Source organism: Eubalaena glacialis, chromosome 11, assembly GCF_028564815.1.
Source record: "Eubalaena glacialis isolate mEubGla1 chromosome 11, mEubGla1.1.hap2.+ XY, whole genome shotgun sequence".
NCBI classification, from domain to species: Eukaryota; Metazoa; Chordata; class Mammalia; order Artiodactyla; family Balaenidae; genus Eubalaena; species Eubalaena glacialis.
Window position 1 is genome coordinate 28,440,618 of NC_083726.1, and position 16,643 is coordinate 28,457,260.

Genomic DNA, 16,643 nt, shown 5'->3' on the forward strand with positions numbered 1-16,643 from the left:
GTGGGGCTGGGTTCCCTCCCTGCTGTTTGTTTGGCCTGAGGCAACCCAACACTGGAGCCTACCTGGGCTCTTTGGTGGGGCTAATGGCAGACTCTGGGAGGGCTCTCGCCAAGGAGTACTTCCCAGAACTTCTGCTGCCAGTGTCCTTGTCCCCATGGTGAGCCACTGTCACCCCCCGCCTCTGCAGGAGACCCTCCAACACTAGCAGGTAGGTCTAGTTCAGTCTCCCCTGGGGTCACTGCTCATTCCCCTGGGTCCCAATGCACACACTACTTTGTGTGTGCCCTCCAAGAGTGGAGTCTCTGTTTCCCCCAGTCCTGTTGAAGTCCTGCAGTGAAATCGCACTAGGCTTCAAAGTCTGATTCTCTAGGAGTTCCTCCTCCCATTGCCGGACCCCCAGGTTGGGAAGGCTGATGTGGGGCTCAGAACCTTCACTCCAGTGGGTGGACTTCTGTGATATAAGTGTTCTCCAGTCTGTCAGTCACCCACCCAGCAGTTATGGGATTTGATTTTACTGTGATTGCGCCCCTCCTACCGTCTCACTGTGGCTTCTCCTTTGTCTTTGGATGTGAGGTATGTTTTTGGTGAGTTCCAGTGTCTTCCTGTTGATGATTGTCCAGCAGCTAGTTGTGATTCTGGTGTTCTCACAAGAGGGAGTGAGAGTACGTCCTTCTACTCCGCCATCGTGGTTCCTCTCCTATTCACCCTTTTCTTCCACTACCTTCTGCCATTTTTCAGGCAACTTCATTATTCAGTCTTCCCAAAACTTTTTTATCTTTTTTGAGCAAAGAACTATTCCAGGTGCCTTTTACAGTCTTGCAGGGAATTGAAATTTTTTCCATTAAGAGAATTTTGTAAAGACCCAAATAAATGGACATCTGAAGGTGCAATGTCTGGTGGATACGGTGGATGAATCAGAACTTTCCAACCAAGGTGTAACAGATTTTGTGTGGTCATCAGAGAAACATGTGGTCTTGTGTTATCCTGATGGAAGATTATGCGTTTTTTCTTGGCTAATTCTCGGTGCTTTTCATCGAGTACTGCTTTTAGTTGGTCTGATTGGGAGCAGTATTTGTTGCAATTAATCATTTGGTTTTCTGGAAGGAGCTTATAATAGAGGACTCCTTTCCAATCCTACCATATACACAGCATCACCTTCTTTGGATGAAAACCGACCTTTGGTGTGGTTGGTGGTGGTTCATTTCACTTGCCCCACCATGTCTTCCGTTCCACATTATTGTACAGTATCCACTTTTCATCACCCGTCACAATTTGTTTTAAAATCGGAACATTTTTATTACGTTTAAGTAGAGAATTGCATGTGGAAATATGGTCAAGAAGGTTTTTTTTACCTAACTTATGTGGAACCCAAACATCAAAGCAATTAACATAACTAACCTGGTGCAAATGATTTTCAACGCTTGATTTGGATATTTTGAGTATGCCAGCTATCTCCCATGTGGTATAACATTGATTGTTCTCAGTTAATGTCTAGATTTGATTGCTATCAACTTCAGCTGGTCTACCCAACCATGAAGCATCGTCTAGCAAGAAATCTTCAGCATGAAACTTTGCACATGACTTTTGACATATTCGATCAGTCACAGTACCTTTTCCATACGCTGCACAAATCTTTTTTTTGCATTTCAGTTGTGTTTTTACCTTTCTTGAAAGACTAAAGCATAATATGCTGAAAATGTTGCTTTTCTTCCTTCCTTCTACAATATTAAAATAGCTACACAAAAATTCATCAATTTTGATAAGTCTTTTTTTAAACTCACGCTGATATGACAACTGTCGCGTGAAATCTAACAAAATTGTTTTGAATGAAGTTGAAGACAACTAAGTGCTACTAGAGCCATCCTATGGAAAAAACTGAATGAACCTTTAGCCAACCCAATACTGCCTAATCCTTTGGTTAAGCATTCATTATCAAGTCTGTGGACTAATTCTGTATTCCTTCTTGTTTCCCATGCCATTTAAAGACCCATGTCTTATGGGTCTCTCTTTGAAAACTCTCATAGATATCTCTAGAGATGACCTATGCAGTCTCTGTACCCTGAACTTTTTCCTCTTCTAGATTTCTTTTTTTAAATTTCTTTTTTAAAAAAATTATTGATTAATTTGGACATGTCTGGTCTTAGTTGCGGTACGTGGGCTTCTGTCTAGTTGTGGTGTACCGGCTCTAGAGTGCATGGGCTTAGTTGCATGTAGAATCTTAGTTCCCTAACCAGGGATTGAACCCATGTCCCCTGCATTGGAAGGCGGATTCTTAACCACTGGACCACCAGGGAAGTCCGTCTTCTAGATTTCTTGCCTGCTTTTACCAGCTTAATATTCCTACAGAATGGATTTGAGATGCCAGATATGTCATACATATCAATCTTTTATGAATCTCCATCAATAACCAGATAAAGAATAATTCCATAGGTGATATTCAAAGCCTTCTGCATTTGAACCTTACTTGTTATTCTAGCTTATCTTTCATTATTTTTATAAAGTATTATTATATGTAAAATGTTTATAATAGTGCCTGGCATATAATAAGCACTCAACACATAAGCTACATTGTTCCATTGCACACACTCCAATCACTTTCCAATCAGAGTGACAACTTACCATTTCCTATACAAATTGCTTTCACCTGTATTTCCCCATGTATTCAAGTAATATTTCAAGCCATCATCTCTACCAATTGAAATCTTATCCAACCTCCAAAGCCTGCCTGATGAACTTCCTTCTCTGTGCATTATAATATTACACTTTCAGAAATCTTAATACAGTAGAAGAGCTCAATAATGTTAAGTTCTTACAGAGCACTGTATGAAGGCCTTGGGACCCCCAAGATCACAGTTATGTGGTAGAAATTGACATGTGAGCAAAAAGTTACTACACAGTATGTGATGGTAAATTTTATGGGTCAGTTTGGGCTAAGGGATGCCCAGATAGCTGGTAAAACATTATTTCAGGTTGTGACTGTGAGGATATCTCTGGAAGAGATTAGCATTTGAATCAGTAGATGGAGTAAAGAAGATCACCCTCACCAATGCAGATGGACATACATTATCTAATCCAGTGAGGCCCTGAAGAGAACAAAAAGGCAGTAGAAGGGTGAATTCACTCTCTCTGCTTCAGCTGAGACATCCATCTTCTCCTGCCCTCAGACATTGGTGCTTCTGGTTCTTGGGCTTTTGAACTCAGACCAAGAATTCAACCATCAGCTTTCCCAATTCTCCGGCCATCAGACTCGGACCAAATGATACCACCAGATTTCCCAGTTCTCCAAGTTGCAGACAGCAAATCATGGGACTTCTTGGATTCCATAACTGCACCAGCCAATTCCTGTAAGGTCTCCTCTTATAGGTCTCTCAGTGTATTTCATTGCTTCTTTTTCTTTGGAGAACCATGACTATACAGGGAAGCAGAGGGTTAGGTGTGAAATGATATATGTGATTTCAAGGTAAATTTTTTTAAATAGAAGGGAGTGATTCACAAATTGCGTTCACAAGTATTTATTGAATGCTTACTACGTGGCATGTCCTGTACCAAGACCTCCATTTTGAGTAAAAGTAGACCTGGTCCTGTTCTCACAGGAATTTACCACCTGTAGAAGGATACAGACATTAATCAATTAATCTCACATATAAGAAAAAAACTAAAATTCAGGCAGATGCAATGAAGGAAGGTACATGGTTCTATGAGAGGGTAAGAGAGAAGGATCTGACTAGGGTGGTGGGTGGACATGAAGGGAAATGGATGGATCAGAGATACCGTTTAGAGGGATAGGCAGCAAGAGAGTAGATATGGCTTCCCAGTCCTTTCCATCTCCTAATCAGAGTTTTGAAGGAGGAATCGGGGTTCAGCAAGTAGGTGTGTGGAAAGAAGGGATTTCAGATTAAGGAAATACAGTATTCTTGAGTCAGGAAGTGTAAGTTATTTAGTACGGCCAAGGTACTGGGAAGTGGTAAAAAGTGAGGCAGGAGAGGTAGGTAAGAATGACCAGATAATGAAGGATCTTGTGTGTTATTCTAAGGAGATCGGACTCATCATGAGGGTAGTAGGGAAACATTGAAGAACTTTAAGCAGTGGAGCTACATGACCATTGTGTGGAAAATGGTTATAGGAGGGATAGTGGGGAGAAATGAAGCAAGTCTGGAAAACAGGAGACAACTTAGATGATTACTACAAAATCCCAGGAGGGAGATGTTGAAGGCCTGCTTGGAATCTTGGGCATTGAAATCTCAGTGTGTTACCCTCATCAAGCATTGTTAAAATGAGGGAATGTTTCTGGGCTCATACTCTTTCTAGGTCTGGCTCTTGGAATTTGGGTTTTTAGATGGGTTCCGTCCAGGCATGAGTTTCTATGATTATTTAAGTTTAGATTTTTCAGAAGCAAATCTCAGAAAATATTTAAAAGCAAGCTGATTATTTGGAAGGTGATCCTAGGAAATGTTGTTAGGCAAGTGAGGAAGTGAAACAGTGAAGGAAATACACCCAATAAAGAACATATTAGAGATGAAATGACTGCTGTGGGCAAATGGGATTCAACCCCTCTAGGGTTTCTGGGAGACGGTATAGACCAGGCACCTCAGAATTATTCCATCTTAGGGTAAGGCAGCTTGTGTGCTTATTCAAAATTCTATTATAACTTGAGGGGTGACACGTCGGGACTGTCCCATTGCAAGAAGAGTGGACTCCTACCTGCTGAGGTAGCCATCAGGCAGTGAAAGTCAATGGTATTTCTATAGGCTTCCTTCTAGATCTGTGGTCTTGAGTGAATGAAGTCTTTGAAGTGTCCTGAGAAATTCCAGGTGCATTATAGGGATCTTCTGGGTATCACAAGAGATTTTCTGTTTCAGTGTCTGGCAGTCTACCCTGTGGACTCTACTGCAGTACTCCAAACAAGGCATAACTATGGCTCATTGTAGCTTCTACAGCGTACAGTTGGCCGGCCGGCCAATTTTTGTGCACCATGAAACTTTGTAAAAAGAAGTTCCATTTGAATTGGTCCTAGGAATTATCATCACTGGTTTCAAAGAAGGTGCATTTATTTAATCTTCTGTATCTTTGTATTGTTTCCAGTTCATCCTCTGGCCCGAGATGGATTTGACTCAATTCATTTATTTTTATATTTTGCTTTGTAAAGAAGGAGGTGGTAAGGAGAGAAGAATTCCAATGTCATTTTTACTGACAAGAAACTTAGGCAGTGACCATTGAACTCTACAAACCTCTGTAAAGGATGATTCTGCATGTGTATAGCTTTATCTTTTCACTGTCATTTTGATATTTCCAAGAAGAGATGGATGAAATGAGATGACTATGGCTAATTTGCATTTAAAAGGACTTTCTTAGAGTGGCAGCTCTGCCCAAGAAGATTGCAAGTTCAACATAAAAGGTCAGAAATATTTGTCCACCAACCAAGATAGTGTAGCTAAGGAGTGCTGGGATTGTTCCCGCTGCCCTGGGAAGTCTTGATTTAGGAATGCATTCTTCTTCTTCTTCTTTTTAAAAGAAAAGTTGTGACCAACTCTTTGTGTGCTGGCAGGAGAAAAGAATAAGACTTGACCTCCTTTTGTTGCAACAGTTGTCTGCAACTGCCTTGTTCCATTGTCTCAACGTGTATCATCTGTCAGTCGTCAACTCTCCTTCCAGGACAGAGCTGCATTCTCGTTGTGTTATCACTTTGCTATGTGGTGTCCTTTCTCATCTGGTTTCGGAATTTACAGGAAAAAAAAAAGACCATGAAAAATGGGTAAGTTGGATGCTATTCATTCACTTATTTATAAATAAATGGAAACTGACAGGCACCTCTTCAGAAAATGTTTACTGTATGGACAAGTGTTGATGACATGGTCTGAAAGACACAGTCTGGTGCCACCGGGACCAGCTGCTCCTTCAGTAGTTATCATTGTGCAGCCTCGCTTTCATTTTGGTTTGGCACATGCATTTTCAGCCTGCCTTACATTGTGTCTCCAGGATACTTTATCTCTGGCACTGTCTGCCAGAGCCAGTAGATGGACCTTTATACCAGGCTTGAAAGCTTAGTCTTTGTCTGCTCTTGATCTCTGGTATTACCGCTGCTTGCATAATGGACCTTGCCTGATGCCAATGGATGCATCTGCTCTTGGCCCAGTAACTTCGCTTCATGGAAATGGCACTTGATCTTCTGTTCTTCATGCTGCCGTGCTGACATTTGCTAAACTGGACAAATGTTTTTGTTTCCAGTGGAGAAGAATCACTGCTCATTGCTTAGCTAGGGGAGCAGTGGATAGATCTCAGACTGGCTTAATTCATAGATCCTGAATGATTCCTCTGCAACTACTCCAAGGGTTACCATTTGGGAGGCTGTGGGGGAATTGGTAGTTGGGTTCCTTGGGAATCTGCTGCTCCCTGTATGCACTTTAGATTGTACAGACCTGTTACACAGTTACAACAGAGGAGTTAAGTCCTTGTCTATCCATCAATCAATAAATCAATTGATTAACCAACAAGCATATATTTAACAGCTGCTTGAATGCAGGGCACTGTGTTGGGCTCTGAGAATACAGAGGGGAATTGGTTACAATCCTTGCTTTAGAGGTTTACAGTTGGATTAAGAAAAATTGTAATGTACACAAATTATACACAGACACACACACACATACACATAAGGTACTGTTAAATGTATTCAGAGAAGGGGAATTTTAGAAAGTGAGAGATCACCGTGAGCTGAAATGCCTTGGGAAGACATCCTCGGGAGAAATGAATTTTAAACCTAATATGAAAGACTAACTGGTACGGTGAGGTTGAGGGTTGAGTGAACCCAGATGGATAAAAATACACAGTCATAAACAGAGCTATTCTTGGATGTACAGTGGTTGTTTTAGAGATGAAAACACCCTATGCCTTTGAACATCATATTTTTAATCCACAGGTTGTGCCTTGTCATTTGTGTTTATTTGCTATATCCTCCAGAGACCTTAATAAACTGAGGGGAAAAGACAGAGGACTGACATTTATTAACCACCTTTGTTTGCCAAGCACTGTGCTATCTGCTTTACATACGTTATCTCACTGAATTCTTCTGCAGTCCTGTGAGCCATGCATTATTGCTCCTATTTATAGATGATGAAACTGAGGCAGAGAGAGGCTAAATCACTTGCCCAGGTCTCATGGTTATGAAGTGACAGCCCTCTGCATAATTTACACACAGCCAGAAACTTACGTTATTTTTAAGGTAGTCAAGAGAGTAGGGAAATTCAGCATCAATGCTGTTTCTAAAAAAATATTTGAAATGCTGCTTGTTAGATGAATACATTGTCAGCAATTACAAAAATGGATTAAAATGAAAAAAAAAATAACAGAGACTTTCCTGGTGGTGCAGTGGCTAAGAATCTGCCTGCCAATGTGGGGGACACGGGTTTGAGCCCTGGCCCGGGAAGATCCCACATGCCACGGAGCAACTAAGCCCGTGCGCCACTACTACTGAGCCTGCGCTCTAGAGCCTGTGAGCCACAACTACTGAGCCTGCGTGCCACAACTACTGAAGCCTGTGCGCCTAGAGCCCATGCTCCGCAACAAGAGAAGCCAGTGCAATAAGAAGCCCGTGCAACACAATGAAGAGTAGCCCCCACTCACTGCAACTAGAGAAAGCCCACGCGCAGCAACGAAGACCCAACACAGCCAAAAATAAATAAATAAATAAATAAATATATTAACAAATAGCAAAAAGAAATAAACTAAAACAGTTGATGAGAATCCTTTTGGGACACAAATGTCATACGCTATGTCATATGGCACAGGTAGAACCAGATGTGTGTGTGTGTGTGTGGTGTTGGGGGCTGTATTCTTTTGAATTTGGTGCACCCTGCACATTTTAGGTACTCACAAACAGGGTCAATATCTGATATATTAGAATTTTGTTACAAAATGATGAACAGTTCCACTCGGACTCTCAAGGTGACAGATGTTCTATCACTAAAATATTGCTTTGGGAAAATCAAAATAGACCCACTGCACCTAAAATAATCAGCCAAAAATATGAGGGAAAAAAAATAGAAAATGGAGACCTGTGGCAAGGCTCAATTGTATTTGAGCAATTGTTCTCAAAATCTTCTCTGTGGGTCATACTCTGGCCTGGACCATCTGTCTACCATGGGCTTCCTCTTGTAGAGTGCTGGGGCTTTCACACTCTTGGCCTCCCAACCCCTGCTATCTTAACGTGAATGGAGGAACAGAGGCTCTTGCATGCCAGCCCCCAGGGCAGTGGCTCAAGGGGCAGCAGACTAGGGAATGTAATGATGTTACTTGCGCAAGCAGTTGCTTACAGACTGTAACTTTGCCCTGTGTCCTTTAGCTATTCTTGGTGAATTTCCAGAGGGATAGTCTCTTACAGTAAAGCCCCACTCCCTCCATGACCCCAGGCTGGAAACATCATCTGGCCTCTGTGTGCTCTGCTCTTGCATTGGGCTCATATAGGGACCAAAGTGAGTAACCTGGGGCCTACAACCCAGGCTAGGGAGAAGATGACTTCATCTCATCTGGGCCATTCTCTCAAGAATTTGTCCCTTTGGATTTTGCTGAAAAGCAACTCAATGTAAATGCCTCTCTCACCAGGACCACCTGCCTCTATAATCTATTGCAGGCTGTAGTTTTGCTGCAAGAAATGGTGAGACTTTTCTTTGAAAACTTTTTCATTGTGACCTATGACACACAGAAAAGTGCACCACACAAATTTATACCAATGAATTATAAAGTGATTGCTCATGTAATCGCTACTTGGGCAAGGACTAGAACATTGCTAGCACCTCAGAAGCTTGCTGAGTGTTCCTTTCCAACACACCCATGTCTTTTTTCTCAAGAGAACCCTTTTTCTGACCTGGTTTGTAATCATTTCCGTATGTGTGTGTGTGTGTGTGTATTTTGATCATTTTATCAATATAAACTGTAGTCTGGAGACTGGCCGACTTTTTAAGCCTTTGACCCTCTTCAGCTTAACAAGGAGAGACTCCATAATCGAGTCTGGGATGCTGCATGGAAGGAGACTTTGGCCTCAGACAAGGCTGGGGGCGAACTCCTGCTGTGCCATTTCCTAGCTGTATGGCTTCAGCAGGTCACAAATACTCTCCAAAGTTGAGTTTCTTTATGCAATTGAGATGACAAACCCTACAAACATGGCTGTTGTAGCAGAAGCGAGGTAACACAGGAAGCTACCTAACATGTTGTCAGATACTTGGTTGCTCTCAGGAGCCCTTCTTTCTCAAGAAGAATGATGAAAGGTGCCTTCTGATGACACATATGAAGTCTTCCTTTGCTGCTTCTGACCGCAGTAAAGCTTCTACCTTCCATCACCTGCCCCAGACAAGGCTCTCTGAGTTGTGCATTGTGGTCATTCACCATTCATTCATTCATTCAGTGCACTGGGGTTGGTGTGTAAGAGGTATACAGTACCTGCCAAATAATAGTCATGGAATAATGTTGGCTGAGTGAATGAATAAGTGAATGAGTCACTTACCCTGTCCCCTTTTCTAAGACTTTATCATCTAGTAGAAGCCGTAAGATGTGCACAGAAATAATGAGGAAAGCATATATGAAGAGGCCGTATGGAGCATCGGTTAAGAGTGCCAGCCCAACGGCTCCACTTACTGGGAACTGGGATAGTTTATTTAACAGTCCCTGTTTAGTTTTTCCACCTGTAAAATGGAGCTAACAACAGTAACTCCCTCAGAGACTTGTTGTGAGACAGAAATGAGAAAACCAGGTAAACTGCTTATAGAAGAGAATGACACGTTGTAAGTCTTAATTAAATGTGATTGTTGTTATTCTTGTTATCATTATGAAAGGGTGACAAAATGCTAGAAGAATTCGCAGAAAGGATGTGGTAGGAGACGATATCTGAGGGGAAATTTTTAGAAAGTTTTCAGAAGACCTTATTTGCGCTGAGCTTTGAACCTATGTAGGATTTAGATTTACTTCTTTTCCATCTTGGGGCACTCGGAAGTGCTGCTCTCTTATCTGAGTTGTCCTTTCTCCACCTTCCATGCCTGTAACCCCTGCCTGTCACTCAATGTCATTTGCTCCAAGAAGACTTTCCCTTATCTGCCTGACAAGGTTAAGACACTTGGCCACAAGACATATAAAGCACTGCAGGCTTGGTTGGTTTTTAGAGCACTGATTGCAATTTGGATTTATAAATTTATTCCTGGAGTTATTTATTTAATTTCTAATTCCCCCACTAGATTGTAAGATTCTTGAGGAAAGTATAAGTGCCTTTGTTTTCCCCATTGCTTCATCCCCAGTGCCTGTAAACACAGTAGTAGATCCCAATAAATACTGCCTGGAGTAGATCCTAATAAATACTTACTGAATGATTTCATTTATATAAATAGAAGTGGGGGAAGTCATTTTGGGAAGAGGAACAAATAAACAGAATGAAGAAATAAAAAAGAATCATAGATGTGGTTTGTTTAATCTGAAATTCATCTAAGTAATGTACTCTAAGAAAGAGAATGCTCCCTTTCAGATAATACACATGGCCGTTACAATTTCACAGAGGCCCTGCCCCTACTAGTGTTTTGTAACCAACAAGAAATTCTCAGTGGGAATAGGGGAGGAAAAGGTAGGTGGACAGAGGAAGTAGAGCGGACCAGGGAGTAGCCATCTGAGACAAAGTAAGTTGGTCCCTGTAAATCCTACTTTTGCTGAGGACGACCCAAATAAAGGGCAGTGTGGTGGTTTAGGAATTGAAACGTGAGTGACATCTTGGGGAGGCAGAGAGCCCAGTGACTGGGACCCTGGACCTGGGAGTCAGATGCTCTGTTCTAAGCCAGTCTGGCCTTGGTGCTATCCACAAGGACCTGAGGTGGTTGTAAGGATAAATAACACACATAAGTTACTTAGCCCAGTGCCCAGCATTATGGTATCTGCCTGGTAGTTTCTAGCCATGATTACTGTTTCCAGATTTCCCCTATTCTGTGATGTGTATTCTTCTATTTCATTTTAATGTGTCTAAACTCGGAACCAGACTTACAATCTAAGTGTACTTTTATTGTAATGGTTCCTTTTTACTTAATAACACTATTATTATATTGAAGGTAAATTCTAGAATAAATAGTGTCTTAGAATTGATACATAATTTTATTATTATATTTTATTTTTCCTCAGAAAAATGGTTCTTATAGAGTTGCATCTTAATTTGAGAGAAAAAAAGAGAAATGTTAAAGTTGTCACAGAGAAGTATTATAAATGTTTCTAGGTATATATAAAAGGAGACGATCTTGGGGAAGCTTTCCAGAAACTAGTAGATTATGGGAATGGGCAGCTTTTGTTTCTCTCCTGTTAAGTCACTTGTGTAATACTTTTTTAAGAAACATGAGACATTTACTTAACTAGTGAAGGACCCCACAAGATAAAATTCTATTTATAAACACTCCTCTGCAAGAAGTTCAAAGTGCTTGGCAGATAGTTTGTAATAAACTCTTACGAAATGCATGTGCAATGAGGCCTAGGGTGGAGAAAAGTAGGAATGCAGGACTCATTTTTCTGTTTTAGAACACATTTAAGTAACTTCCCAAAGGCCAGAAAATCAGGGACAAAGCTGGGAAGAAACTAAGTTTTCTAATGCCAAACTTATTTGTTTGCTTGCTGAATACAATTACCATTTCATCAAGTATTTTTGTGCTTTTTCTCCCCTTCATTCTACTTATTTGTATAAATTTTCAATTTTTGATTTAGAAAAATTCAGATTTATTAACTAGCCAGGTGAGCTACAACTATGATTGGCAATTTGCTTATCTAATCACTTAAGTTAAAACCTAAACTTCAGAAAGTAACATAAATGTCAGCAATTACTATTAAAAACCTATCTCATAACCCTGAAAGTTGGTTACTGAATGTGTGTATTTTTAGACATAATTTTTAGGTCAGTATTTTCAAGTGTCTGTGCTAACTGATGTTATAAATACAGGATAAGTATAGTTAGAAATTAGGGAGGATTCCATGTGTGTTGGGTTGTTTAAACAGTGGGGATTTCCTTTGATATATTTGAAATTAACATTATACATCATTTTCACTACCAAACTGGCAAAGGCTAAGTCACACAGTGTTGATCAAAGGAAGGCTCAGCCATATTCTCTTGTAGAAGCTGTGGGTATAGAAATAGTTGCAGCCTTTCTGGAAGGTAATTTGACAATATGCATAAAATTGCAAAGGTGATAAGTCTCTGACCCAGAAATACCACTTCTAGGAAACTATCCTAAGTAACTAATTATGAATGTACAAGTTTTAGCTAAGGATGGTCATCACAGCATTGTTTACAATAGCAAAACAATTAGAAATAGCCTATGTGTCAAATATAATATATTGATTAAGAAAGTTATGGTACAATCATGTAATGGAATTCTATATTGCCCTTAAAAATGTTACCATTCTATGCTATATTGGTTGATGTAAAAGATACCACCGGAAAGAGCAGGTTACAAAATAGTGCTCGGAATGATCATGAGGATGTGTGTGTGTGTGTGTGTGTGTGTCTGTGTGGACACACATACATGCATAGGAAATATCTGTAAGCATATGTTAACAATCATTATTTCTGGGTAGTGGGTGATTTATATTTCCTCTTTTTCCTTACATAGGTTTTCTAAATTTTTCTTCTGTGAACACATATTACTATTAGAATTTTTAAAAATGTAACTTTTAATTTTTTAAATATTTAAAAAATTTATGATGTCATTTACAAGAGTGGTGAGGGCAGATAGGTGTGTGCACAGTCAGTACCAGTATTGGGTTGTTTATCCCAGTAAGGAAGGGGCCTGCCAATGGGAGACAGTGCCTAAGACCAGAGTTTGAGAATTTTATAACATCTCCTGGGGAGCCCTCAGGGATTTTAATAAACCACAAAGACCAAGTTACATGCCCTACTATGTGACAGGACTGAGGACAATATCTCTTCTCTCAGTATTTTTCTTTGTATCTATATCCAAAAAAAAAAAATACTTCATTTCCAAGAAAACTCTTCAAATCTTTGGAAGGTGCAGGTGATCTTGCAAATCACCTTCTGTTAGTTCTGCTTGTCTTCCTCTCTTCTCATTAGCCAGAGTGTGTGACTTTACTGAAAGATTCATTTTTGGCTCCTTTTTTTGGAGAAAGTCATTCCCTGTGCCCCGTCGATTTGTTCTAATTCCTTCTCTTTTTGCCACAGTGTTATCAAATTCATGACTTTCTTTAGTGTTCCACAAAGGTGTCCTGGTATTTTTCCTCCCTCCCTCCCTCCTTTTCCTTCCCTTCTTCCCTCCTTCCATCTTCTCCTCTCTCCTCCCCTCCCAGTAGAAGCAAGAATATCCCTCCTTATGCAAATCCACCCACTCTGTAACTCTGGAAAGCTCTGACTAAGGGCTTGGACAACCATCTTCCTTCATTGATTCCTCATTTATATTTTTGGTGTTTGAAGACTTGAACACTCTATTCCCAGGGCTTCAACTGAGGATCATGCTATCCCCACGCTTCCCACCACAAACTAGGGACAGTTTGGAAAGGTGTATCCATTTTTTGGTTGTCACCGAGACTGTACGATAGTCTTAACATTTGATGAAAACAGTCAGGAATGTTAAAAATCCTGCAACCTATGGGGCAGTTCTGCTCAACAAAGAATCGTTCTGCACCCTTGTTGAGAAACTGCAAAGTGCCCAGGGTCAAAAAGTAAGTGAGCCAAATGCAGTCATCAAGTCCAAAGGGCAAGGGAATGATGGAAAAGAGATGACAAAACCAGAGGGGGAAGCCAGGCAGCCTTGGGGCTGGTGCCAGCCAGGCTGAAGGGACGGCAGTGAGCGTGGCTGCTGTGCCCACAGCTGGTGGTCCTCGGTGTCCACTCTGTAGGGCACAGTGAGTCTGGGCCACTTTCAAAGTTCAGGACAAAGAAGGAATCGACGTGGATGTCATGGGAACCCAGGAAGAAAGAGACTATGTGGCATTAGATTCATCGTTCATTTATTTATTCCAGTAAACAGGTAGTGAGCATGTAATTTTCTGGTGCTGTAGTGAGCAGTAAAAAAACCCAAACGCATCAGATAATTTGTGTGTCCTGAATGCTAAGAAGTCAACGCTAAGAAGTTGGTGCAGTAATGATTTGCCATATTCTAATTTTGGCTGCCCTACATTTGAACCTTATTCTATGCAGGAATTCTTTACCTTTTAAGTCTTGCTGGGCCAGAGGCCATCTCTCATGTGAGAAGTTGAAAATGCTAGATATCTACTTTCCCACTTCCCCTGCAGGCAGGCCTGGAGAGCTGTCCTGGATTTTAAACTGGGAAGTTGTTACCAAAGAGCGGAGGGAGAGGGAAGAAGTGTTTTGCCTGATGAATGCTGGGTGCTATTTGGGGCCTCGGTTTCTAGACACAAAGATCTAGAATTTGGATCTTCAGGCTTTCTAGTGATTCAGGGAACTACTCAACATCCTTTGAATACATTCCTTTCTTGCTTAAATCAGCCACAATTAGTTTCTTTGGTAGATAGATACCAGCACCTACTATGTACCAGTTGCTGGGAAAACAGATAAATCAGACAACGGTGCTGTGTTCTTAGGATGACAAGCAGGTACCGGGTCAGACTCAGGGAGTGCTGCCATGTGGGCAGAACCCAGAACCACAGAAGCTCAGAATAGGAAGTGATGATAACCTGTATTGGGCTCAGTTTGTAGGGGAGGCTAAGAGCCAAGGAGGCTAGTGTGAGACAGTAAAAATAAATAAACAAATTAAAAAGATGACGGGTGAAACTTATGGACATTCTGTTACAAAGTGGTACAGAAATGAGTCACCAGATGTGCCAGATCAGCTTGACTTTAGAAGGCAAATGCTGGAAACAGGGATTGCAGTGGGACAGCGACTAGGGAATGCTGGTTTCCTGGCCCGCCTTCCAGGGAAGTGCTATCTGTGGCCTCAGATTTCTCCCTGCTTTTCTGTGAACATAGAGGATGAAGAGCTGTACATGGCAGTCAAACTTTTGGCCCAGTTTATCCATAAATTTCCAAAGATTGTGCTATTTCTTCCATTATAAGTTTGAAATCCTATGATTCACAGTGTACAAGCCAGCCTGCAGTGGTCTGTGCTATTTTGTGTAAATTCAATCGAATTTTATTTAATTCTATTAAATAAAATTTAATAGGTGGGGAGGTGGGGGTGAGGCGTGAGTTCAGTGCTCTGATTCCCTTTTGTTACATAACTGTCATTCATTGGGCACCTCTTCCATGCCAGACTCTTTCCCACATATTATCTTTAATATTCAAAACAATGCTCCAAGCAGGTGTTATGGGGTTAGTTTTACAGGCAAGGACTTGTTCTAAGGACTTGTCCAAGATCACAGAGCTGGTTGGCGACAAAAACTCTGAATGCAGGTGAGTCTGGCTCCAATCTTCCCTGCTTTCCATGACACACACCATAGTGTCTCCTTCCCAGTTATTCTAAATCAAGGATCATGTGCCCTACCCTGGGAATAATATGTTCATTGATCCATCTTAAGTTCATAACTCATTCCTGGCAGGTGTGCCTGAGATACGTATCAAGCATTCTTAAGGGGTGGATTATTAAGATCAGTTACATAATCTGGAAAGATCAGTGGTGAATAAGTCTTTCTGACTTCAAAAAAAAAATTGATGATCAAGACACTGGGTTGTAAGACCTCTTCCAGGCCTGATTTCTCTGAATGCTGATTTGCTTGGTTGGTAGGATAGTGCTGTTGCTGGGGGGTAGGGGTAGGGGTGTTGCTCTGAGGCCGAAGGCACAGCAGTGGGCCTGTTAGCTCAGACTTGCCAGACACTCGCCACTGCACCAGGGGGATATGGGCCACCTAGTGTGAGTAGACTGACTGTTAGTGTTAGTGGCAATAATAACAACATTTTTTGAGCACTGACTACATGTTTGCACTGTATGATGAATGCATTATCTTTAGGCCTCTGCACAAATCTAGGAGGTTCCACGTTTTAAATGAGGAAACAAACTCACGGAGATTCAGCAACTACATCACACAGACAGTAGGTGAGCTATCTGGGGTTCAAACCCAGACCTTTCTGCTTCCAAAGCCCAAACCTAAGGGATCATGTGATATTAATTGTAGATGATCAGTTCCAGGTATACCTATGAAGAATTACTTTAAAGTCATTACTTGCTTATTCAGCAACTACTTTCTAATGCCTACCTTAGGATGGGCAATAGGCTCCTGAACAAAAGAGACATGGCCCTGCCTGTCTCATGGTGGAGGAGAAAAACATCAAATAAGTATACAAATAAACATATAATGACAAACCGTGCTATGTGCTATGATGGAAAGGCACAGAAAGATGGGAGAGGCCATCACAAGGGGACCTAACCTAATCTAGCAGATCAGGGAAGACTTTCTGGGAGCAATAGTGACTGAGTAAATACCAGAAAGATGAGTGTAGTTAACTGCGAGGAAGGGAGGGGAAATGGGAGAAGAAAATTACTGGCAGAATGAAGGGCATGTGCAAAGGCCTGAAGCAGAAGGAAAGAACTTTTAGTCTATGGTCACTAGACACTGCTGGCCTGGGGGATAAATTTAGTTTGTAGATGTTTGTTTTGGCTCACAGACTCTTCTGGAAAATTTTGAGCCTCAAAGAGTAAATGTTGCGTAAATATTCTGACTTCAAGCTCCTT

General features: G+C 41.2%; 1 long non-coding RNA gene across 7 annotated transcripts in view; it reads left to right on the forward strand.

Annotated features, from left to right (window-relative positions):
* Positions 1 to 16,643, forward strand: part of LOC133100991 (uncharacterized) — a 495,678-nt gene that overhangs the window by 118,063 nt on the left and 360,972 nt on the right. Inside the window, exon 1 of one of the 7 annotated variants that reach the window (XR_009702573.1) lies at positions 5,728 to 5,752. The exons of the other annotated variants lie outside the window; for them this stretch is intronic. This is a non-coding gene — a long non-coding RNA (uncharacterized LOC133100991). Of the gene's footprint in view, positions 1 to 5,727; positions 5,753 to 16,643 lie in introns of those variants that run through there. 7 annotated transcript variants of the gene reach the window in all.